The sequence below is a fragment of the Pyrgilauda ruficollis genome, unplaced genomic scaffold (assembly GCF_017590135.1).
Source record: "Pyrgilauda ruficollis isolate IOZ18807 unplaced genomic scaffold, ASM1759013v1 scaffold20, whole genome shotgun sequence".
Classification (NCBI taxonomy): domain Eukaryota; kingdom Metazoa; phylum Chordata; class Aves; order Passeriformes; family Passeridae; genus Pyrgilauda; species Pyrgilauda ruficollis.
In genome coordinates this window covers 4840371-4866866 of record NW_024519207.1, presented here as the reverse complement: position 1 = coordinate 4866866, position 26496 = coordinate 4840371, and the positions used below count along the sequence as shown (strand labels likewise).

Sequence of the window (26496 nt, the reverse complement as noted above, 5' to 3'; positions counted from 1 at the left end):
TGCTTCAGAGGCAGGTATTCTGACAACTACGTAATTTTTTTCATAAGCATTTCCCATAAATTTGACAAAGTTGGTTCCAGTGCATTCAAGTAATTAAAAGCATTACTCAGTTACATGTAAGTCAACAACTGACAGGTAATAGAACCCACAAAGAAATTGTAAAACAACTGGATTATCTAAGAGATTGAATATTTTTATTGCTTAAAAAAATAGCCCCTAGCTGCAAGTGAAAAATGCCTGAAGTACAAGGATCTTCGTTCTTCTCCTGTCACATTCAAGAATTCAGCATCAAGCTATGTTTTCCTTCCTTTGTCCTGAACTATCCTGGCTCTTATATAAAGTGACAGATTGCGCACAGATGAATTATCACTCTGGGTACATGAGAATGTCAGATACAGGCAAATTTTAACATTTAATGAAACAAAAAACAAGATTTCATGCATGAGAGCATCAGGGTACCTAGGTTCTCCCCCACCCATAGCTCTTATGTCCAAAGGGGAAGAGGGAGCCTATTTTAAGATTCTTGATTTTGTGGTAGTCCTTGACAGTTTTACTTAAAAAAAAAAATTATATTAAAAAATGCATCTGCCCAAGTTGAAATCTAACCTGTAAGTGAATGAATCTGGCATTCATCCAGCAGAATTTGCTGTTAATGTCAGTCTGAATAAAGTGTAGCACTTCAGCCCACATTCCTCAGCATGTTACACATCACTGATTGAGCTGCCATACCTTCACAGGGTAAACATTTAGTAGGTTCACTTTCCACGTTCTATAGAGGACTTCAGACGCTGTTTGAATAATGCAGACTTCACCATATGACAAAGCAGAAAATAAAGCCAACCTTTAGACTACAGATATAAAGCGCCCTATGGTAACAAGCATCAATTTTGACATGATGCAACAAACAAAGAATAAATTTAAAATTCAGATGTGCCCATGAGTGCTTGATAAAGTATAAAATATACCAGACATTCAAGCTTCTCTGGAGACTTAAAGTTACAAACATGCAATCATTAAGATATTTAGAAGTTAAAAAAATACTTTACAAATACAGCAAAGAAACCTTTATATGAAGTTACAGTGCTTACTGTTACAGGAGATATCCCATACATAATTACATCCTAACTTACAGGATTTTTAATGCTCTGTTACCTAGCACCCTCCTATTTAAAATCAGTTTTTATGGAGTGCTTTGGCACAGGGCTTTGCAAGGCTGCTAGTCAGCAACAGCAGCACGCAAAAACTGAAACTGACTTCAGAAAATATTAGAATTCCCGAGTAAAGCACTGCATGCCAGATTATCAAAGGAAATAGTCTTGATGACAAGAAAAGGTAAAAAGCACAAAAAAACCTGTAAAGACATCTGCACTCTAGTGAAAACCAAAGCACTGAAGTGAAAGACAAGAATATGGACAACAAACTGGGAAGTATCTCATTCCCAAATGCTAGCAGCAAAAATCACTGCTGTATTTTTGCTATCTTCGTATTTTGAATGACTATAATGAAGTGCAGTTAGAGAAGACAGCTCTTAGTCCATTATGCAATCAAAAAAAAAAGTCTTTAGCTATTAACATCCTAATTGAACATCTGAGGAATTTTCTTATACATCCCTCACAGTAATCACCAAGTGATACCAATGGTATGGGTTTCAGTTACACAGAAATAAGCACTACAATTGCACGAGTTTAGCCTGTTAGTTTACACTCAATTTTTATTTTCATCTTGGTACCCCTACAAATACTGCTGAAAAGCAAATCCTCCCTGTGTGAAAGAGCAAGAAACACATATGGGGAAGAATCCACATACTGGATTGAAACATCCATTTTGCCTGGGAGCCACTTCCAGGCATGGCCAGAGGCAGATATTTAGGTGAGAACCCCAAAAGGTAAACAGATAAATGTAACTTTCTAGAGTATCCTCCAACCTGCCAGCAACCAGCAGCTTGAGGGGTTCCTGCACAAGAAGAAATAACTTAGTGTTTAATGATGCAAGAGAACCTTTTTCCAATAACTGGTCCATTTATTTTCCTTTCAAGAAATTAGTTACATCACATAGTTCTGAAGTTCTCGTAAAATTCTGGCTGGTTAATTTGGAGTTATTTACCCAAGGATGAGACATTTTTAAAATTATCAAATAGGAAGCATCAAACACCCTGGCTTCTAAAGAGATATGATTTTGAATCTCAAGAGCAGTCCTGATTTAAGAACACATTAGAAACACCTGGAAGCCAGCACAAGCATGAAGGAGCAGCTGCAGGAGTCAGTCTCCTCCAAGAAGCACAGTGAGCCATCTGCAGGTGAGGGCTTTACATTCCACTAACTGAAAGTCACTGAACTTCTGTTATTTAATCATACAGAAGAGCAAATGTAATCAAAGCATATTCAAACTCCGCAACTCTGTTAGCATTGATACTGAACACACGCTGCCAATTAGAACAGTTACTGGTTACTGCTTTTTGTACTGTGGAGATGAGTAAAATCAGATTAAGCCTACAGGGGACAAGCCCAGTATCTCTTCCACTTCTACAAGTAAGGCAAGTCTCTACCCTGGCTATGCTTTGTTAGCCTAGTCTAAAGTGAGTGCTCCTTTCCTTTGCTGTAGTACCTCTGAAACACAAACCAGCAGAATCTCTGATTAACAAGAAGCCTGATGAACGTGAACTGGCACAGCACCTAACAACAGCTCAGCATTTTTTTGCTGCAAGGGACTGACAATTTATTTTGCATGTTACATCAGCTGAATACAGAAATAAAAATGAAGGATTTGCAGAAATTCAGCCAGACCGAAGGGGAAGGAATCCTGCCCCCCCAAAAACATGTCAGCATTTAACATAAGCATACAAGACAGAACTTGAGAATACTATGAAGTTGTAGTTGCCAGTCATATAATCCATGAAATGGAGCCTCACAGTTTCGACAGACAAATGCACCATGAGGAAAGACTCAGAGCTTCCTATTGAAAAGGTCCATCCAAAACCTCCACAGGAAAACTGCAGACTAAATCTCTGTCCTGCCTAAACCTCCAAACTGAGACTCATTACTAGGTGTGAGCTAACAGGAAGCAGTTAAAGCTATGCTTATGATCTTTTTCCTCCATAATGCTGTAGCTTTATGAAACTAAATTACAGCAGACATTCCTTGAGCATTTGGTGACATCCATATTAAAGGAGTAAATGAAAGAATTAGAATAATGTAGTTCTAACCATTATCAAGATAGGAAAATCTGGGGGAAGACAGCTGTAGAGTAAAAATTTCTTCCTTTATTTCAGGTTTCAGAGTACTGTACTCAAGCAGCAGTTCAGGCCCAATAAGCTTTGGGAGCCATAAGGATGCTGTCTTATTTTTAACAAGTCAGCCTGATTACAAAAGGAGGCAAGCAAACATCACTTCTGAGACACTACAAAAGCACCAATTCATACAGGAGTAACCAAACCCTTTTGGTATTGTGGGCACAGGATTTTTAACATGATCCTCACTTCTTTAAGCAAGCTGCAGAGATCAGACGGACTGGGGTTCTCTCTGCCACGCCAAGTATTTTCCCACAGAAGGAAAAACACTTTGTTATCCTGACTCTCTTCCTCCTATTAGGCCAGAAATTCTGCAAGGCAAGATCTAGCTAAAAAGTGATTCTCTGATGTTCAAACCAGAATAAAACCCTCTATTAACACATCGCTTCCCAAGAGAAGGCCACTCCACCAGGCCCAAGCATTTGGCTCCTGGACCAACCCAGGACCTCTCACGAGCAGCACAAGGCAAGTGCTGTGCATGCAGAAGAAAGAAAGGTGTAGCTTGCTGCTGAAACTTCATGGTCTGACAAGCGTTCTGTGTGTTACCTGTTCTTGTACAAATGACTTCCATCACGCTGAGAAACCTACTGAAGTGCTTAAAGAGATTTGACTGGAAAACAGCATGAATGAAGTAACACCATAGGTGGCAAACTAAATACCTTGCCACTTTGAGACACTGATACCACACAGGTCTTTTCTGGTAATGAATCCCATCAGTGGCCCACCAGGAATGATTAAGCTACATTAGTTCAAGTGTCAACAGCATCCTAACATTAAGCATTAGCTCCTTTAGCAGGCATTGGAAAACAGCACTAGTCCAATACTTCATTATTTTCATTATGAACATTTAACTTTTATGCTGTGTCTGTTCTGGTATACTTCTAAACTGACTGCCTTTGCCAATGTTTATTTCAGAAAAGACTGAAAGTCATCACCTTCAATTTTCTTATCTGGCTATGTAACAACAGCCAGCAATTCTGAAATTAGCTGCTTCTGACAAAGCGTTTTCTTCAGAGACCTTCTGACAATATTTTCACTTCTTCCCTTATCAGTCAGAAGCACAGTATATGACAACATTTCAGATGTGCTGAAGTGCCCCTCAAGCCAGAAACTGGGACCTTGGTTCCATAGCCATTAATTATCAGTGAATTTCTTGAACTGAATTGCTGTAATCAGGTGAGCAAAAAGCTATGAAGGTTATTTGGGAGACCAAAATAAGCACTTGGAAGAGTATCGCTGCATCTCAGAGGAAGAGAGATTATTTTTATATACACTACAATTGAGACTAAAAAAAGTATTTATAATGAAATTAAATATTAAATAACAGAACCACAGGAAAGCCATCAAACTACAGATGTGGAAACTAGAAAAACACGTCAGTGAACTAAAGAGAGCTGTAACAATAAGAAACAAAGATTCAAAATAAAAAGGCAAGTGGAAGCAGGGAAGAAAGAGGGGAAAAAAGTAATCAGGGCAAGTCAAACAGTTAGGAGGGCAAAGCATTAAAGAGAGAAGAGCCAGGAACTGCATGAGGGAGTGAAGAGGATAAAGGAATTATCAGCTAAAAATACCCAAAAGAAAGGTAACAGCAGATGTTATTTTTTTTGGCACATTTAATACAACATCTGAAAAACAGAAAGAGCATTTCTGGAAATGCCATACTTTTCAAGGGGAAAAAGAAGAAAGAAATCTATGAAGGGAAGAATCAAGAAATTAAATCTACAGCAAGCAGCTGCCAAAGCCCTGCAGTTTCTCTTGGCAGAACAGCACTTCCACTGATAAACCAATGCCATGGGATCACTGTCTTATGATGACAACTTTTAGAAAAGAAGAAGAAAAAGGAAAAAAAATTTAAAGTCTCAGACTCTCAAGCTCCCTTTTCCATGTACATGCGCAAAAACCTGTGACAGCCTGTGACAACTGTCTCTTTAGTTCATGCTCCAAATACAGTGCACTAGAGAAACGCTTTAACCTAAAGTACAACAAGTAAGCCAGTTATATTAGCCAAGACCCCCTACATGGCTCATCTTACCCCTATGGAAAGGGCTAAGGTGACAGTGCTAGGGTAGCTCCTTCCAAAATGACACATCCAGCCCTGAACTGTGCTGTCCTGCCTTTTGCAGCCATGCACCAAAGCTCTCCAGCACGCAGAATGTCCTGCCAGGGGCACTGCAGCTCAGCCATGCACCAGCAGCCCCTGTAGCCAGCACAGCAGCTGCCCTTCAGTGCAGGCTGGTTAAGCATCACCCAAAGCAAAAACGCAGCCTACATACATCTTTCCACAATCACAACTGATTCGGCCACCGCACGTGTGAGGAGTTTTTAGGAGAGCAGCATTCCCGTGTGAGCTCTGAACCATATGCTGCTGTTTTCACTCCTCTTCAGAGCACAGCCATTTTGAGTGGGCAGGACAGACGGATGGATGCAATGCCAGTTTATTGACCTATGTGCATTTCAGCTGTAGTTAATAATGGCTAACACTTCCTATTGTTCACTGAAAAATGCACCAGAAGTGGTAAGAATGATGGGTTCTAAATGTATTCCAAAAACTCTCTGTACTTCTGGCTTCTGAATATCAATTTATCAAGTTCAAAGAATGAGGAGTTTTGTTTCCAAGGCAGTTGGGGGGAGAAAAAAAAACCCCAAACCAATCAAAGTTTATTACTTTCCCCTTTGGTGAACAGTTCAGTATCCCATTAAACCTTTGCAGTGATCCTTATCAGTACATACATACTGAGCTAAGTCCAAAGATGTAACTAACCTGCTCAGCATTCATGGCAACAGGCCTTCCTTTGACAAAGGCTGAACTTTATGTGTTTTAATAAAAGGCATGAATGCAGCTAACAAGACAAGTTGAATAACATTCCTTGACTCTCACCCCATTACACATATTCCACTATTGTATTTCACAATGGGCTCCAACTAACTGCCATGAAAGGTTCACCTACTTCATCCTGCCCACGTGTTTTTGCCTCCTCCTTTTCATTGGATCTGAAGGAAAACCAAAAATTACCACCTGCTGCTCCATGTGAACAATATAAAAGTGAAGGCAGAAATGAGTGACTGGCAGAGTGGGAAGAGTGAGACTGTATAAACATTTTTCTTTCTAGGTTGCTTTCCTCCTCCTTACACACACGCCAACTCCATTATGAGCATAAGGTCTCCCAGGAAACACCAGGCAGGATATACTACCACCAAAAAGCAAATACAAAATTTTGTTATTTTCTATCTGGATATCTATATAAAAGTGAGGGAGGAATAAGAAAGAGCAGATAAGGAAATAAATATTCGTGGCTAATTATCTTTTCTAAAGATGCACATCGTGGCTGTAGCATTTCCCTTTCTCAGTCTACAGCTGTGTAGCGTATCTGATTCAAGATCATTACACACTGCCAAGCAAAAGGCATACTCAGTAAATACAAACAGACTGGTATTTACCTGTGTCAGAAGTTTATCAGAACAGTTGAAGAACCGCATTCCAATGAAGATAAGCAGGCAGGCAGAAATGACAGGAGAAAAAAGAAAAAAAAAATCTCAGTTATAATCAAAGTTATCACATTAAAAGACACACAACAGAAAGTACAATTAATATTAAACCTGTTATTTCAGGGTCACCCAAGAAGTGACTGAATCGCTTGTGCCTAGAAAGAGAGAGGTATTGACACAGATACAACATTATCCAATTATTTTATTCCAAAGCATTATTAGAGTCATTTTCACGTGTAACTGTGTGGACCATTCAAAGGCATCCTGCAAGGTAAGTGCACAGTTAAAAAAAGGTCTGCTCGCAAGCTTAGAAGTAGTAATTCACGTACTGGATATCAAGTGGTGCTTCTAAAGCTCGCTTTAGACAAGGTTAGATGTCCAGAGGATAGCACCCAGGGTCACTGCCTTTTCTCCACTAATCACAGAAACAGCAGAATGAATATCCTGAACTAAGGTTAGCTTCTATAAATATCCTTCCCTCCTATACAGCAGACTTTTCCGTGACCAGCATAAGCCAAAATGAAAGCTCACAAAACAAAGCACAAGCACACAAACCCCCCAAAATTATAAAAGAATTCTGGTAGCTAAAATCTACTATGCACAGCAACTACAGATACTATGACTTTACAAGGCTGCTCATACTGAGACCCTTAGTGGAAAGCATTTTAGTAGCACCTTTTGTGTTCCTGTGCTTTGTGCTGGCTTCTGTGCCCATCCATTTCTCCGTTCCCACCTCTCCTGTATTCTTTCCTCTGTTCTTTCAGGTACTTTTCCCTTTGGTTTACCAAACTGGCACATAGTAAACCTTCCAGATGTTCTCCTTTCCCCTATCCCCAGAAGACACAGTTGGCAACGAAGTTCCAAGCATGAGGGAAGCATAAAAAGATGGGCAGAAGGTGAAAGCAATGGATACCAAGCATACAGAATTTCTGCAGATGTCTCAGTAGAGAATGCAGTCTTCTAGCACACCATACTGTAAGGAAAGCTGAGATCTACAGCACACACAAAAAGGTCAACCTGGCATCTTTAGGAAAGCCAGAGATAACAAGATTTAAAGAAAAAAATAACTCCAAGGAGAAATCATTATATATTATCCTAAGCTGCACGGACTAACCTTAAAATAATTTTAGCTTTAGATACTTATACATTTATTTCAACAACTCAAAAAGAGTGCTCAATATCTAGCAACTCCCACTGAAGATTAAAAAAAGTCTTTTCTTAAGATCTGAACCTTTGCTCAATTACACAGCAGAAGGGGCTTTAAGAAACTGGAACATTATCATCTTATTGCTGTTTCAGCATTCATCCAAATTATTTTCTTTTCACCCTGAATTAAGAGAAAATTAGACAGTTTTCAGTCTCAAAGTGCCACTTGTCCATAAAAGAAAGTTTTTACTAGGATTAAAAGGTGTTCAAGATTTTGTTTTTAAAGCACGTGGTTACTCAGAGTGATTTGAAACTCCCTTCACCAGTTAGGTGCCTATTTTTTTGTTCAAAGCCCCTGTTGTATAATAGTTCAACTGCCTACAAAACACTCATTTCCATACAACAGGCATAAAAGACAAATAATCCATTTTTTCAACAAACACTTCTCTTTTGCACCGACTTAGAACAAGATCGAGCTGCCACTAATATCAGCACTGCAAGTAGGTATCTAAAATACAAATGCAGCATTAAAAAAGAAAAAAAAAATCACAGACCAAACAAAATCCTCCAAAACAATGAGAAACCATCCTGTGACCACATGCATAATGTAATGCTTGGAGAAAAGCAAAGAAGTCACACAGATTCTTAAACTTCCCATACAGCACAGTGTGCCCAAAAATAGGAATTAAAAATACATAATGCTTGCATAACGAGAAATTCCTCACTCTCAGTGCAGAAAGGCTCAATGTTATCAGCACCAACCTTACCCCCAGAAGACTCTTTATATGTGCAATTATCTGTAACAGTCATGCTATGACAGAAAAGCCTCCCTTGTTTATTACTGGGAACTCAAGCAAGAAAGCTATAAAGTGTAAATACAGGTCTAGACCATTCAATGTTTTTCTCACAAGCTTCATCCCATTTGAGAGTTATTCAACCACTGCAATAATTAAGGATACCTTGAGAATATCCTACCTGAGCAAAATTTATTCTAATACACCACACTGCTGATACTGCAGACTCAGCTGAACACCATCCTGCCCCGGCAGCTTTAAAGCTTTTTCTGTCTTTCCTTCCCTTGATGCTTCCCTCCTTTTGGGGTCCGTGGGTTTGGAGAGGCAGATGCTTCTCTGGTCAGACACACAGGTCAGGCAAGCCCCTAATGACAACTTTGCCCCAGAAGTCTAGCTCTAAACATCTTTTAAGTTAAAAGCTGAATCAAGGTGAAATTTAAATAGGAAATACTAGATTAGGCCTCTGCAAAATCAGTCTGGAAGAAAGTGGAATAGTCACCATGATACCTACAAGCAAAAGCAGCCTTAATGCTATTAATACTTCCATCAACCCTGTCCTCCCAAGAAACCCATATATAAGGTCAGTATAAAGCTCTGCCTAACTTACTGAGTTCATTTCACAACTGTCACGTACAAACAGAATCTGCATTCTTGTGGGGCATCACTGTCCCTTGCTGGACCCACTCCCCGCTAATCTTCACTACCTCTAGTTTGGCCAGTTGCGGATTCAGCTTCCCTTCCAACTCACACACTGGAGTCGTTTCCCCTGTGCACATTAACTCGGCACAATGCGGCGCAGCAGAGGCTGCTCCCCGCAGGTGCCCGTGCCGCTGGGATCGGTTATTTCAGGAATTAGCTGGACACAGCTCGGAGCAGCAGAGGCTGCTCCCCGCAGGTGCCCGTGCCGCTGGGATCGGTTATTTCAGGACACCGCGCTGGGCAGGGATGGAGAGGAGGCGGCGGTGGCTCAGCCGCGCCACCTGCCGGCTGCGCCCGCGCTGCCGCTGCGAGCGGAACACGCCGCCGCATCCGCTCTGTCGCCGCCTCGCTCCGCCGTGTCCTGCGGGACGGCCCTCCCGCCCACCCCGCACAGGGAGGAGGCTGGGGAGGGAAGCATCCCATCCCATCCCATCCCTCCCGGAGCCGCCGAGCCGCGGGTGGAGCCCGCACGGCCGCCTGGAAGGCGGCACCGCCCTGCTGCGGCCGCCAGGGAGCGCTGCGGGCCCGGGCGCCGCCGCCGCAGGGCCCTGGCCCAGGGACCCTCCCCGTGCGGGCCCCGAGCCGCGCTCGGCGCCACCGCACACCTGCTGCAGATAAATAACTACACACATCAACCGTGAGACACGCACACACAACTGCACGCAGCGCTCCAGGCTCCCCCTCCTTCCTCCCTACAGAAAACGGCTTTATCTCCCGGAAAACAGCCCGAGAACGGAGGCACAACGACTCAGCTATCTGGCCTTCACCCACAGCGATAACGGCTAAGCGCGCTGGCACAGGAATATCTCGGCTTTACACAGAGACTGGGTATATAAATAAGAGCATCAGAGCAGACAAAACGCGACTGACAGTGAAAGGCAATTTTGTGGATGTTGGTGGAGCACAGCCGGATATGGGCACCACTGCTTGCTGGGCGCATCTGTCCCCATCGACTGTGCATCACCCTAGGCCTGGGCCACACGCCGGTTTATACACCCCCACCTAGCAGCCTTCTGTTACTACAGTCCCACTGCATAGACAGAGTGCCGAGGGAAAGCTCACAGGGACAGAGTCCTACCAAAATTCTGAGAAAGGCAGCCTTTACCCTGGGACATGTTCCCACCAGCAACTCATCTCTCTGACGGCCCTGAAAAGGAGGTGCCTCCAGGACGCTATACCAACCCCACCACCAGCCTCTTCCCCAGGGCATCCACCAGTCACTCACTACACTTTCAGGTCTAAAAAGACCTTGGAGCCAAAAACCTCTGTTGGTTTTTCCCTCTAACCAAATATTTAAGGCTGTGTTCGCGCAGGAGAAGCCTAGAAAAATCTTCCTAGTGTTGCACATACAGGAAGCCAGCACAGCTTTGATTGCTGGAGCCTGCTAGTGAATGGAGGCAGAAAGAGACAGTGATCTGAATCAGACTGAGCACACCATGTTTTTCTTGGGAGAGTAACCTGCAGAACACCACAGCAGACAGGCTGCAGTATACCACGCTTGCCAATTCAAATCAAGCTAAAGTAACATGCTCTCCTTCCCTCAGTCCTCTCATCAGCAAAAAAACCACAGGCAAGGGTAGCAAGATACTGGTGTCACACCAGAAAATCCACACTTCATGAGAAAGGGGAAAAATGACAATTTCAATTTATGGTGGCATAATGTATAAGAGACCTATTTTTTTTGTTTTCCTTTCCAAACACTGAATTGACATTATATTTAAGAAACCTTCTCTTTTCCCCCACTGTAAAGCCATTGTCATTTCTCAGACTGAAGCAATCCTTATCAATCAGATTACCAGACTCCCTCCTAAGTTTTCCTGAAAACTCCCCTAAATTTAGTCTTTTCTGTTGCTAGGAGGTCATTAGCCAGTTCACAAAAAATGCATGCCCACAGCATTGCAGCTTTATTGAGAAGGGACTCTTACCCTTTGGGCCAGCCTCACAGCATGTGACAGAAAATAAAAACAATCCAAAGAGTTGTTTTAGCACAAGCTGCCAAAGGGTCATCGCTCTCACCTCCAACCGAGTCCAACTTTGGTAGCTGGTGGTTACCTGTGAGCAAATACTAAATCAGTGAGATTCTGTGCACTCAAATCCTGCCACTGTTCCCAGGGATACCACAAGAAACAAGCCCTTGCTAAACCTAGCTTAAGAAAATACGCACAACTGTGGGTATGTACACAGCGCACACAAGTGAGGCTTTATTTCAGAATACAGATTTTAGAGTCTTAATTTTCAAGACTTTTTACTGCTAGAATACATTTTAAAATCAGGTTTTATGGGGGTTTTAAGCACTTCTTTATGAAAGACGTGAAGCTTAAAGAGAGTGTACTCCCCTGTGCAACCATTTTCAGTGTTGGTGAACATGCAGCTTAGGCTTTTTCCTTTTTATGAACACACAAAACACTTCAAGGTATTGTTGTTTGGTTTTTTCCTTCCTTGTTTTTTTTCTGTTTGTTTGTTTTAACAGAGCATCAGCCAACATGGCACAGACTTGTTCTTCAACTGCCAAAAGCATCACTAGTATAAAAGTGATGTCAGCACTGTTTTGTTAGTAACACTGGCCTTCCCTCTGAACAGGCAGAACATACACATTGCCAGGTCAAGCATTAATGGAAACTATTGTTAGTTTTCTTAGCCCAGCAGCGTGAAAGCTTGTAAGACAAAACAACATTATTAAAAAAAAAAAATCTGGATTCACCTCAAACAATCACTCCAACTTACATGAAGATCCATATGTTCAGAAACTCAAGTGACTGAAGAAACAGCAAAGGTAACCACAAAAAAAGGGATCAAGCTTTGATTTTTTTTGCACTCCTCCACTTCACCTTCTCCCTCACTGACTTAACTACACCTGCACTGGAACATAGTACTTCACAGAAAAAGATGTGCCTGCAATATTGTGAACTCAATGAAAAACAGCTACTTTATGCAACCTACTCTTCCAAATTTAGTATTGAATCAACTGTCATAACAGGATTTGATACAAGAGTCTGAATCTTTTGTTACTGTGCCAACCTGGAGTTTTGTCTACTATGGTAGTTTCAATACAGCACGTAGACTCCACAAGTTATCTGATCAAACCCAAACGTATACTTTTAAATTATCAAAGTAATGTTTTATTCAATTGTTTTACTGAATCATCTTAGCTGTCTTGAAGTAGTTGAGTTCTTTTTACTCTCTACTTCACAAAAAAGTGAAGCAGGCAGTGAGTTTTCTTCATGATAAAAATCTCTGAAAATGGACCTTTGCCAGGATGCACAGGGAAGAATACTGATGGGCAAATGACCAAATGTCTCTTGCTATAGGTTTTACAAGTTAGAGAACTGAAAGTTTCTGCCTTCAACATATAGGAACAAATAATAACATGGCAGGTCAAGTAAAATGAAAGAAAGGAAGGAAAATAAGTAGGTAAAATATAAGTCTTCAAAACCAGTTAGTTAAGTATAATACAGGTGTTACCAACCACAAAATAACAGGGGAAAAAATTAGACTGGAAGGGTCGTTTGGCTTCCACCTAGTCCAACCTCCTGCTCAAATGAAGGTGAGCTTCAAAACTACATGAGGCTGCCTTCTGAAGCAATGGTACCAGAAGAGACAGAGCCCAAAGCTCATGAGCACTACTACCCTGACAGACCACCACAGGTTGGAAGGTGCCATCCAAAAGACTCAGCTTTAGGAATGCTGAAGAGTACTGAACAGAAATGGTGCAAACTTCATATGGACCTTGCAATCCAGACCAGCAAAAGCCACACATTTGTGATCCCCTCCCTCAACTAAAACAGCACAAGTTATTTTCTGGAACAGCAGAAAGGAAAAGAATAGAGTATCCAAAGAACCAGTAATCAATTTCCAAAATATTACAGCTCTAGGATATGAGAGCCAGGAAAAACTGTATGGCTCATCAAAAGTTACAAAAGTACAGGAGGCAATTCATCAGAACATACTGTATATTAAGCTGTGTTCAAAACATTACTTCAGCTATTTGGTTTCTGCACTCCTGGTAGGAGAGCAAACCAGAATCTCAGCTCTCCACAAGCAGTAACCTTTAGTAAATGTCATATTTATTTTCTTGTGACAGTTTAAGGTAAGACACCACTCTAGCTTGAAAAATAAAAAGTGTAACTCTCCTCCCTCATGGACGTTTTTAAGGAGGAAGGTCTCATGCCCTCAGACTTCTACTGGCAGAGGTGATCAAGGCAACAGCCAAAGACAGCAAGAAACTCAGTATATGAAACCTTTTCATAAATGCCCAAATTGCATTTGAACTAGGGCAGGAGGGGTATCAGACAGTGAAAACACCACCAAATACATCACACAACAGGTTTTCTAGTAGTCACAGATGAAACCCTGCTCTCTTGCCTTGCAAATGTAAATAGGACTAGATCCTAGCTCCAAAGCACCCTGAAACCTCAAGAATTCAACACACTAACTGTATCAGTAGATTGTGCTAATTAGATCCAATTACATATTTAAAAACAACAGTCACAAACAGTTATGTTGTAATTCGGTATGATATCATGATCCGGGCTGCAGACAGCATTGAAAGAAGGCTGTATCCAAACAAGAGAGATGCTATCTAAAAAATAACCCCAGAGACTGATCCAAAACATTCATGCCAAGTAGAATTCATTTTAAAAATGCCATCTGTAATACATACATATGCATAATATCACAAAAAAACCCTTAAAATGCAGGCAAGAATTAGATACTTTGGTCTTAAGTTAAAAACATGCCTATGAATCTACACAAGCTTTATAAGCTTTGGTGCTGTTCTGTAATACTTGAATGACCACCTTCACAAAGTTCATCACCTGTGTAGCTTGGGACTGCTTTCTAATTTATCACTCTGAACCACTGTTTCAGTCCAAGTGTTCAGATGAATGCTGCCTGAATTAAACCACTATTAGCAGTTTGTTAAAGTTCAAAGATATATATTTAATTAGTAACTCAGTGAGTACAGCCCTGTACAATCAAAAGTCAAAAGCAAAATACAGCAGAAAAGGAGAACAGAAACATTAGAGATCTAGAAATCAACATTGCTATTACTACAAGAGGAAAAAAAAGCAAGCAGGTTACATGAAGACTCTAAGTGAACTGGAGATGTATCTTAGCCTTACATCATCCCATTTAACACTATTCTCAAAACATCTGTGTTACATAAGTACAATATTAAGTGGTTTTGAAGTCTATTAAGACCAGTTACTTTTTTTCTGCACTCACTGCCAATACTAAACACACCTTTCTATACTATAGATTCCAACAGTTAAAAACTGATATTTTTAATGTTCCAAAAACTTGATGGTCACAAAGTTATGATGGAATTTTCCTTTTTTTTTTTTTCTTTTTTTTTTCCCCCAGAAGTTGTACTCTAGACTGAGCTCTAACAGCAAGGTTAGACATGCTGGAAATGTTTGCAATACATATTTGCTGAGGTTAAGAATAGCCCAAAGATAAGCAGTTGCCTAAACTTGGCAGTTATGAACTGGGACTCTACACAGGCACAAAACATTCTTCTGATGCTCAGACTCATTTGTTCTCTGACTGTCCTGGCTCCAAAGCCATACAAAAGTTTAATGAGGTGACAATCCCCTGCTGTCACAAAGTTTTGAGAGATTCAGGTCACAGGAGGAGAAAAAAAAAAAAAAAAAAAAAAAAAAGAAGAAAAAAGTAACAAGCCATGGGTAATTTGACACAACAGGAACTTACTGAAGAGAATTAGATAATAGGTGCTGGGACTTGGGTTTTTCCCATCATCAAGATAAAAATCTTATTTTCTTCCCAACACTAAATGAGAAGCTCACATTTGGTATCAGAAAATGTGTGTATATTTGATCTCTGAATCCTAGGTAGAACTTAAAGAAAACCTCTGATAAAACATTCTTTTCAGGGGAGTCAGTCATTTCTTCCCCAAAGCTTTCAGAAACCTGAAACATCTTAAGGTAGTCTTACCTTTATATGCATCCATGTAAAACTAAACTTGAAGGTGAGTTTTAACAAAGCATGTAATGTTATCCATGGCAATTAAGTCTGCCTTTCATCAGCAATACTGCCATGTTAAATCTGCCTTCATTAACAGCATAGAATTTCCCATATTTGTCAGAATTATAAATTTTGCAAATTTAGCATTATTTGATCTCACATGCATTCTGTACCATTTCTCCTGAAGCCACAGTCTTATCCTGAAAAAATAAAGTCATAGCAGCAGTAATTCTCCCAGCCCCTAAAAAACATACATCTTGTCATCCATGAAACATGGTTTTAGTTTTTGGGGGTTTTTTTAACATTCCACTTTGGAAAATAAAGACTATTGAATGCCTTATTTTATACCAGTAGAGCCCATCAGACTCACTATTTCTATTTAAAATTTGATTAAATAACACTCATATACACCTTGAATTCAGACACTCTAGCAGTAACTTCAGTAAGAGTAATTATACCTGCCTGCTCTGGATTAATTTTATTTAACACCAGTTAGCATAACATGTAAGGGCCCACATAAGTTCAAATGATGCCCTATTAGGAAGCTGTACTGAATAATATTTCAGCCAATTTTAACTGAACAAAACTTTTCCCTAGAACTGGTCATCAGGTTCTGAAAGCAGATAAGGCAAAATTATGGACAGATCCTTCATCTAAATTAGTCAGACATCAAAATATTTCATATTCTTTCTTTTCGTCACAGATTCTTACTAGAAAGTACCCAGACTTCCATTCATTTTAAAAGCAAAACCAGAAACAATGGTATTTTGGTCTCTGAAAATATAAGAGACATCTACATTCAGTAAAACAGCGCTGCTTCACAACAGCATGCAAGACCATTGCAATGTCATTACATTTCACAATCACTAAGAAAATGGAATTTCCAGATTGAAAAAAGGACAGGCACAACAATCTGGATATTTCCTCATCACATGTAATGGATAAAAATTATATTATAACAATTTAGAAATTGAAAATTTATATAGTAACAATTTAGACTCAAACTTTATGTCAGTAACTGTCCCCTTGTCTGTGCACAGAAGACAGCTTTTTCATTATTTTCTAAAATAGCTTTGTCCCAAGAAGTAGCTTTCCATGAAATGTTCCCCTACCTATTAAAGCATACTACCACTATAAATACTTACTGGAAATAAAGTGTCAAATAAATTGTAATGGCTTAATGGAAGACTTGCTTTCTTCTTCAGATTGACTGTCAAACCAGCCATAATCAACAGTATAATCCTCAAATATTAGATAATAAAAATGCTAACAGAAGCCATGAAAATGAAGAAAAAACCCTTACCAATCAGGCAGAATAAATATCCAAAATATATCAAAACACAGGAAAGCATCATAAACAAACAAATAAAAAAAAACCCAAAAAACAAACAAAACCCCACATATATATAGCTTGAAAAATCTCGAAATATTTTTATTCCTTTCTTACCCTAAAAGACATGTAAAAAGAGAACTTCAGCTTCTCTCCCCTCCATATCATGGGAAAGAAGTTTTATGTTTTCATCCTCGTAATTAGTACTTTTATCTTTTGTGAACTACAGTCACCTACTTCCAACTGAAACCAATGCATTTATTATTAACATAAACAAGGAGGATTTGGACTTCAAGTCATTAAGGATTTGAAAAATATAGGCTGGATGATCTATAATTAGCATTCCTGATGATTTAAACATGGTTTGATGATTACTAAATTCATCATCTTTAAATAAACACTTCTGACTCAGCATCAGCAAAATAGAGACATTTTCATCAACTAATTTAGCCTAAGACTTTTTGGCAAACAGGAATAGGAAAGAACCAATAGCTTTGTAAGACCAGTGGAGGCAGGAATAGACATGCAACTATGTTAACAAGTAGAAGGGAAAATATTATCATGAAACTGCATCCAGAATCACTGCAGACATTTGTTCCCATACCCCAGTGTTTTGCATTTTAAAGTGACTAATCAGAAAGCAGACACTACATAGACAAGAAAAAAGTCCTTATCTAAGTATTCAGGTAAGTGACCTATCCTTTTTTAATTACAACTGAATACTAACACACGTTAGAAGTCAAGTTGTATCTTGTAGAAGCTCACAGAACATAATATGGAAAACATTTATTTCAGTATTTAGTGGTCAAAGAGGATGAAGCTAATGACTTCTGAATCAAAGTTTTAATCCTATAACAGAGCCACAGTATTCAGTTGCCAGTGACTTCTCAGGAAGTCACCTGTTAAGTGAGCCAGGAAACAAAACAAATTAAAAGCACTGTGGACCCATAGTGAAAGAATACACAAAGGCTGTGTCCATTATAATCCTCAGCAAACAAACAAAAACCAAAATCAGGCACCACAATTGTTTCATCAGCTCTCTGTTGCCCAAAACTCAGACCTTTCCTCAGCTCTCAAAGATCTGACCCATATTTAGCAGCCGGAGCCAGAACATTACAGGTCATCTGAACTGCAAAATCTTGTTTCCAATACACTGGTGTCACACAAGGCTGAATGCCAGTCTTTCTAAACTCTCACACAAGGATCTGTTCAAGATTAAATATAATCCTTTACACTAGATAATTGATAACACACATACCCCCAATAATTAATTGCAGTAGAACATGAATCATTTTGTGTATCAGGTCTTAAACTCTTGTTTTGCTTACAGACTCCTTAGAAACTTGGTTTGCATAACATGTTCTTTCCAAAATATTCTGCTGCTGAAATTAGTATCTGTTTGGCTTTTTTACTTAAAGATAAGGCACTTCTAGTTTTCAAAAATTCATCTAAATTCTTTTAAGTTCAGCAGAGGACCCTTCCTTCCATCTTCATGATGCAGGCATTCCAACCTACATATTTTGAATGAATTCATTCTTTCCAGATTCAGTAACCCCCCCAGCTTTTATATATTGCATTAACTTACTCCACATTAAGATATCAGAGACCTTTAACTCTCTTTTTTACTGTGTTACATCAGTCTTCAGCCACTGGGCTACATACCATTTCTCAAACAGCACAAGCTATTCTGATTTTTTACCGGTGTGTACTTGGTACGAAGCAAACCATTGCTCATTTTCTCCCTACATCAGTTGCTTTAAAATAGATGAGATATTAAGAATGATGCCAAATGTCTAATGTGAGCTTCTTCAGAGGTCTGAGCTCATTTTAAGAACAAAATAAATAAAAAAGGGGACAAGTGTATCAGGGCACAAGAATATGGCTGAATATACTACCAACCTATTTACACAGTGCCTGTGACATTTTGAAACAGCCTTGCAGCACAGTATCTGAAGCTTTACAGAGCACAACAGCATCAAACATTTATTCTCATGATTGCTTCAAGTAGCTTTTCAATTTTCCTGGTTTTCTGTATCAAAGTTGTTGCGTTGGCTTTTTTTTTTTTTTTTTTTTTTTTTGGGTTTTTTTTTTTTGAGTTGTTGTTGTTTTTTGGGGTTTTTTTATTTTGTTTTGGTTTTTTGGGGTTTTTTTGTGGTTTTTTTTTTACTGATAGCTATTCCCTCCAGCAAAACAGGTGGCCGAGAGAATTCACCGAAGTATTTTTTAGAAACTTGTCAACTTACATAAGTTTAGACAATATTACTAAGTAACAGTTTAAATATCTAGAGGGCTTTATAAAGGATGGCTTTCCTTCAGATGAAGCTTCTTACATCATTCCAGAGAATCTTATTGTAGACTTAATACAATTTGCAACCTCTACTAAATCAAAATAGAGAACTATCCCAGAAAAGGGAGACACTTAAATACGTGCTGCTTGCATGGATTTTGCTTTAGGGTACACATGCATAGAAAAGGTTTCAAGGTCAGATATAGGACCCATAGAAAAGGTTTCAAGGTCAGATCTGAATTTGCCTAAGCTGCCTCAAAACAAAGTGCAACAGTCATAAATAAATGATAATGTAATGCCAAAAAGATTTCATTAACAGTCTGAAAAGTAGAGATCTAGCAGGGGAACAGTGCTGTCTAACACCATATGCCATACTTAATAGCTGTATTTTAAACCAGATTTTGTATTCTAAATCATACGTATGTTCTAAATTAGTTATAAATGGTGTACACTCAGACTTCTGACTTTCTGTAAGCCCCCGTTTCTGTAAGTCTTTACACTGAAATTATTTCCCATTATACTACAATTTCTCTTACGTGTTTCACCAGCACAGTACATTTGAAAACTGGAATCAGTATCTCGTGCAGTAAATTATCTCAGGTGATCATTTTGAGTTTTGAAAAGGAGAGATTTCTCAAAGAGCCTCGGCGCCTTGAGCAGCAGCTGCCAAATCCCGCAGCCCAAGAGAGGCGCCACAGCCCCAGCTCCCCACCCCAAGGTCTGCCTGCTAGTGAGGCTGAGCACAGCTCCCCACGGGCACACACAAAACACGTGCACAGCACACACACGTCTGGCAACACAGGTCACTGCAAACTCAGCACTTCGGTAAATAGAGCCGGCAGCAACATCCTCTTCCCGCTCCCCGCTGCTGGGGGTGAAAGTCCATTAGGAGACAACGTACACATGTGCACACGTACTCACAGAATAACCGGCCCTGGAGCTGCCCTTGGGCTCGCTCACAGTTCACCCAGCAGCTGGGGTCTGCCCAGCTAGCAGCACAGGGCACACCAGCCCCCGTGGCCCCAGGTGTTGGTACTGAGACCCTCTCACAAACATGCAGACACTCATTACAGAGCCCTCTGGGATGTGGCCATGGACCCTCTCTACCCAGCAGCTGGCCCGCAGAGCCTCCTTCATGCACAAATGCACACACTAACGGGGTCTCAGCTACACCCCTGAGTCTCTGCTGCACTTGGCCCGGGCTCCCAGCTCCTGCAGCTGTATCATACAGATGCACACAGGTTTTTTTCTGGACTTCATGGCCACTCCCAAGCCTCCTCTCCTGCTTCATTGTTCTCAGTCATCACACCCCATGAACATCCCCTCACCTGACCCCACCACGTGGGCCCTTGTGACCCATGGCCAGACTCGAGCTGCTGGCACTGGGACCCCCTACAGGCACTCACACAGTACTGAGCCCCTTACACAATCAAACAATTAGAGTTTAATGAGACTGCACTGATGAGGCCAGGGCATGGCCTCACAAACATCCTGACCAGCCACCTGCTTACACACAAGCAGCTCCCTTTACTCTATTTTACCCATGATTCATTCCCCACAAAGTCACCAATCCCTCCTTACCCCAACCTTGTCCCTTCCCAAACATCCCATTCTGAGCTGCATACAATTCCAAAATGTTCTTATCTACATCTACCCCCTTCCAGTCTGCAAGCTGACCTCCGTTAAATGTCTGCCACCCAGGTCCCCAAGGGCTGGTAATCTCCAGTGACAGCCCTGGCAGGAGCCAGGTCAGGGGGCTCATTTCTCTGACGAGGTTACCGGGTTGTCCTGCCCACTGCTGTGCCTCAGGGCTTTGCTGTGCACATGGAGACAAGCCTTTTAATCACATAACCTATCACCCTTAGTATTTCGAGGCTGAACATCCAAAGCCATTACAAGAGTATTTATCAAAGCCATGAAAGTAACATTTCAAAGTTCAAAGCTAGTGTATTTGGAAAATCCTCATGTTCACCACTTGTTTCAAGTTGTGTTTTAGATTAAAAAACACAGGCACATAATTTATCAGATTTACTTATTCAAGTTGTTGCTCTTAAGTGTCAGGTGCTGGCTCATGTGTAATCCTAATAAGCGCTTTCCAACAGTTATCAGGACACTTAAGTAATACAAAATGTACCACATACCTTGTTGACAATATCGTATTATATTTGCTTTATAAACACTCATGACTGTTAATGTTATTGCTAAGCAACTGAATGATCTACCATACAGTATTTGCATAGCACTGTCTATCAGCAAATAAATGACTTTCAACTCTTTAAATTCACAATTCACAGAATTACACATCTAACTAACACTGAACAGGTTTTTAAAACTTTTGATAAATTATCCAAATCACTGGATGACAAAAACTCGTTCACCACTAGTATTTAAGAAATTTGAACTGTAAAGAGATTTAAAAATATGGGAGGTTTGGGTTGTATAGGAGATAAGAGGAAAGCTGAATTTTTAATTAGACAGCAGCTCAGCAAGGCAGAACTAGAACTGCAGACATCATCTGGAATTCATGAAACACCATTTTATGATTAGAAGGTGAGAGAACTCATCACTTCTTACCTAGTGGCTACAGTAGCTGCAAAATGAAAATCTGTTCATGTACAGAAAAAGAGAGTTAGTCAGAAGAAAAAGAATTAATTAGAAAATGGAAGAGGAACAGACAAAGAGGAAGCAGAGCTGGGTTTTTATGTTCCGAGTAAAAAGCTGTCCTCTTCCACTGCCTCCTAAATATTGTCTTCTCCAGTAAGCCTGTGCTCTCCTTCACCAGTACATGAGGTGATCCTCTTCCACTGCCTCCTAAATATTGTCTTCTCCAGTAAGCCTGTCTTCTCCAGTAAGCCTGTACTGTCACCAGTACATGATGTGACAGCTCTTTCAGACCCTTTTTCCTTTCCATTTTCTCTGAAAAGCATGTTTTATTTGAATGAAAACCTCACTACTTCCAAACTATTTGATCTCAATGACAATGTATAACCTAGCAGAAGAGCTACTATTCTTGATAACTTTTAACACACTGTTTCCCAAGTCTCGCTGTTAAATGGCTCACTGCCTTGTGCAAAACATTCTACAGAAATTCACATTCTGAGGGAGCAGTGAGCTTGGCCAGACAAGCTGAGGGAGGAAGCATGGCTGGGCAAGCCCACTAAGGGCAAGTAAAACAGGCTTTTGTACGGGAGCAAGTTTGTAAAGGCTTAACTTCAGTGAGGGGCTTTGAAAATCTGACTGAATAAACAAAACACTCTCAACACTGCAGTGATGAGCTGAAACCCTGTCTGTCACTGCTATGGAAAGGTCAAACATACAGCAAGAGTCAGCATATAACTATGCCCCATCTTTCCATGAAGAAGCATCATCTCACTTCAATGGTGTAAGCAGCCACACACCAGCTGAACAGCAGCAGGAGGAGCTCACATATTCCCATTTGTCAGGTCAAAACAGTGGGTAATTCTACAACTACTCCACAAGAGACACATTAAAATAGACAGATGAATGACAGGAATTTGGAGCGGTGGGCATGACTACAAAAATTCCGATTACCAAGTGTCTGGAATTGAATGCTCTACTAGCTAGAGAATCATCCAAATATTAGTTAGGCAGGTTTTCTAAACACGGAGCTCCGAAAAGTCTATGGCCGCCCACACAGCCATATGCTTAGGTTATACCAGACATTCCTAACTAAGTGCCTTATTTTTTGGTTTGATCTTTCCCTCATGATCATTAATTTCCCACCTGAACTATTACCAGGGAAGCTGTAGCATCACTGTTTGCAGCCTAAAGCTCAACACAGATATAAGCGCAAAAAATCTCACGCAAGAGGATAAGACAACAGATTTAAGCTGCTTTTGCAAAAATGTTAGCATGGTTTGGGAAGGTCCTAGGACAGACAATCTCCTTTCTATATTAAACATGAGAGAGGAAGTTTCAGTTTGCTTGCAAAGTCAACAATACAACAGCTGGGGCAGAGGGAGGAAGAAGTGACACGAACAATGTCCTACCCACCAAGTGGAAGTGGGCTGCCAAAACAGAAGAATATTGCTACCCTTTTTAAAAAGGAAAATACTTCCAGGGCAATGCTCTTAGAATTTTGGCTATCAGCAAGAATCAGAAGTAGAAAGAGTAAGGCTGAAGAGAAAGGACAGAGAAAAGAAAAACTCCCTACCTCTCCAGCCCCACAATGTCTACTTAACATGCACTGCTCATTAACAAAAACAGATTCCAAGCAGAATAATAGCTTATTCAGGTTAAACACTTTCATAAAACAATACACATTTAATATTTATATAATAGCATTACCTGGCATCAAACAGACCTAAAGTCTCTGTGGATAATGGACTATACATTAATTCTGTCTCTAGGTTAAAATGTAAGGTATTCTAGAGACGACTTCTTTGAATGTTTGAATCTTTTTCCAGGGAGAGTCAGAAGGAAGTGATACAAGACAGACAGAAGCTTTTAAGTACATTATATATGCTTACTCAGATTAACAGTCATGGGTTTTTAAATCCTATCATAAACCTACATTATACTTCAATATAACAATAAAAGAGAATGGAAACAAAACTCCCACCATCAGTGTCAGTGGAGAACTACTTACATACTGATAGACTAGGATACCTTTAGAATTTGAATGTGATAGCATCAAATTTGTACGAGTTTAATGCCATTTTCAAAATAACAAGTAGGGCCAAAATTAATGTCTAATTAATTAGACAGCTAAGTCCTGACACATCCAACTATGCTGAAACTTGAGTATCACCATGATAACATGAAGGCATGACAAGAGGCCTTCCATAAAATTATCTTTAGATAGATGCAGTAGTTATGCATGGCCTAAAATCCTCAGAGGGAAATATTACTGAAAAAAGAGAATGTTATCAATTTCTGTGATGATGATCAGAGAAACACAAACTTTAAAACTGTCAAACTGCTGAGATTTCAGCACTCAGATTACAGAGGGAATGACTGACCACCATGAGTCTGTTACATCAACATTATTTTAACTACTCTTTGCGCAGACTCTCCTTTCATGTAAAAATTATGAGTATGGTATTTGGTTCAAAGCATACATATGATGGAAGGAAAAAAAGTCTTTATGGCTCAGAGGCCATTTCCTATACTGACTTGCACTTTCAATCCTACTTTAAAAGGCCATCAGCAAGATAGCAGTAGATTTCTTCAGTAAATTGTGATTCCTTTGTTGTAACGACTAACCTGTTAAGAACTTTTAGTTGGTCTACATAACATCAAAATAAGCTTTAGGAAAAGGACTGGTCAAACCCAAGAACTCCAACCTCAGATGTGTGTTAGCACAATTTAAAAGTTACAACCAAGCTGTGTAACATTGTCGCGTAACTGCATGAGCAGAAATCATTTATTTCTGCATGTGAAGCACCACCTGCAAGCAATAAAATTCTCTATCCTATTCTGGCATCCAGAAACGTGACTAATGACCTTTCACACAAAAGATACACAGCTGGAGAGAGTGCCAAGATAAACCTGGAGTACTTGTGTTTATTGTACCAAGTCTTACACAATTGTTAAGAGTTCCCAGGAACTCTTAGCCTCTTCTGAAGTCTGCGTCTTCTCCCTACACATGCCCCAACTAAACATCTACTCTAACATACTGTAACAAATAGGTTTAGTATAATCCAAAACCTGTTAATATGCTCCAAGTGAGATGTTAGAACAGACCCAGTTAACAGCACAAGCAGGACTGCTCAACACAGCACTTGGGGGAAAAGCACTGCCCTGTGCACTGCCACCCTTCCAAGTAACAGCAACGCTAATTAAGCACACGTTTAGAGTCAGAAGGTTCTCCATCATTTGCAAGACATACAACAGGCGACTATGTCAACCAGGAATGCCAGCATGTCCTTCAAGAGTACACCAACTCACAACAGCATAAATCAAAACAAGTCCTAAGAGATTAAGATGCCACAAGTTGGTAACTGTGTTGGATAATATCCGTCTATCCATGAGCACCACAACACCTCCATGAAAATTCAGCAGCCACCTCTCAAGGAGGCTGCGCTGCAGTAACAGGTCCTCTGTTAAAGCCATACAGAATTCTTATGTCTTCCCCACAGAGCACTTGTGGGTCAATTCCTACTTGAATATTCTACAATTCCATTAAATTAAGAGTGGTATTAATTAATCCTCTTAGATTAATGTAAGATCATCTATTTTTTTTATGAGAAATCTTTTTTACAGATGGCCTCAGGACTAAAAAGCACCTTCTCAAAGCAGAAACGTTTAGTTTAATCTTCAGCATTGGAACTACTTCTAAAGCATAAGGATTTAAATTTATTTTCCCCTGCAGTGTGACTTTTGGTCTTCATCTTATGCATTGTTATGGTTGTAACTGAGAAATACTCAAAGTGCACCATATCTGAAGTTTAGATAGCATGGAAAAATTAGGTTGTAGGTCGTGTTATTTCAGTACCATCTAGAGGACATGACTCTCATCTTCCTCAAACCCTAGCCCACTTTATCTCAAGTTTCACTGAACTAGCACTCAGGTACTAAGCCACAGCAGTGGCAATGCCACTCCCTTGCCTAGTGAATCTAGCGGTTTTATAAAACAGGAAAATCCCTTCTAAAAACCACACTTACAGAGCAAGGCTTACACAAACTCACTTAAAACCTTCTTCTTTAAACAAGTTAGTAACATAACTGTTGTTCAATACTGCAACAGCTACCATGAGCAAGCAAATTCAGCATCTTAATTTCTGTGAACTCCACAGTTTAAGACTGAGGACTAAAGCCACCAAAAACTTCAAATGATTTAGAAATCCACACTGCTTAGATAAGCTATTTCTTTAACTTGTAATGCACACCAGTGACCACCAAAAGCACATTAATACTTTATTTTAAAAGGAAAGAACTAACTGGCTTAATGCCTTGTTAATCAGTCTGTGCTCAGCATTTAAACCTCACCGCCATTACAGGTCAGGAGCATTCAGGTCAAGTCAAAAAATCAGCACATAGAAGTAACAGATGGCAAAAAAAGCTTCAACAGCCCATGTAGTGACAGAGGGACACCCCTGCTGCAGAGGGTGATCACTACTCCTTGTGGGGACAAACCCTTTGACATTATCAATTATTATTATGACCTGAATCATCAAAAACTAAATAACTGCAGTATAATAACACTGTTTTGAAAAGCTGGGGGAAAGTCATTTTAAAGCCCTTAGTACTTAATTAGTAGAGGCTGGGTTTGATAGTCTTTAAAATCAAATGGAAGAAATAGAAATTCTAAATTCCCAAAGCTGTTTACAAAAATTATATTCCACACTAACTTGCTCTAACTGTAGAAACAGACATAGCTATGGATCTGTTTATATACAGACATATAATCGCATTTCCACAGACAAAACAGATTCAACACTCCAACTTACTCTTACAAGCTGCAGGAGCTTAGAGTTGACACAAGTTCATTTTTTTAATTTACTAAGCACTTAAAAAGATACCA

The 26496-nt window shown here is 40.0% G+C and overlaps 1 protein-coding gene across 3 annotated transcripts in view; it reads right to left on the bottom strand.

The window, feature by feature from the left end:
* Positions 1-26496, bottom strand: part of TSC22D1 (TSC22 domain family member 1) — a 91437-nt gene that overhangs the window by 18942 nt on the left and 45999 nt on the right. The window contains exon 1 of one of the 3 annotated variants that reach the window (XM_041466899.1): positions 16841-16860. The exons of the other annotated variants lie outside the window; for them this stretch is intronic. The gene's annotated coding sequence lies outside the window, so the exon portion shown is untranslated. Of the gene's footprint in view, positions 1-16840; positions 16861-26496 lie in introns of those variants that run through there. 3 annotated transcript variants of the gene reach the window in all.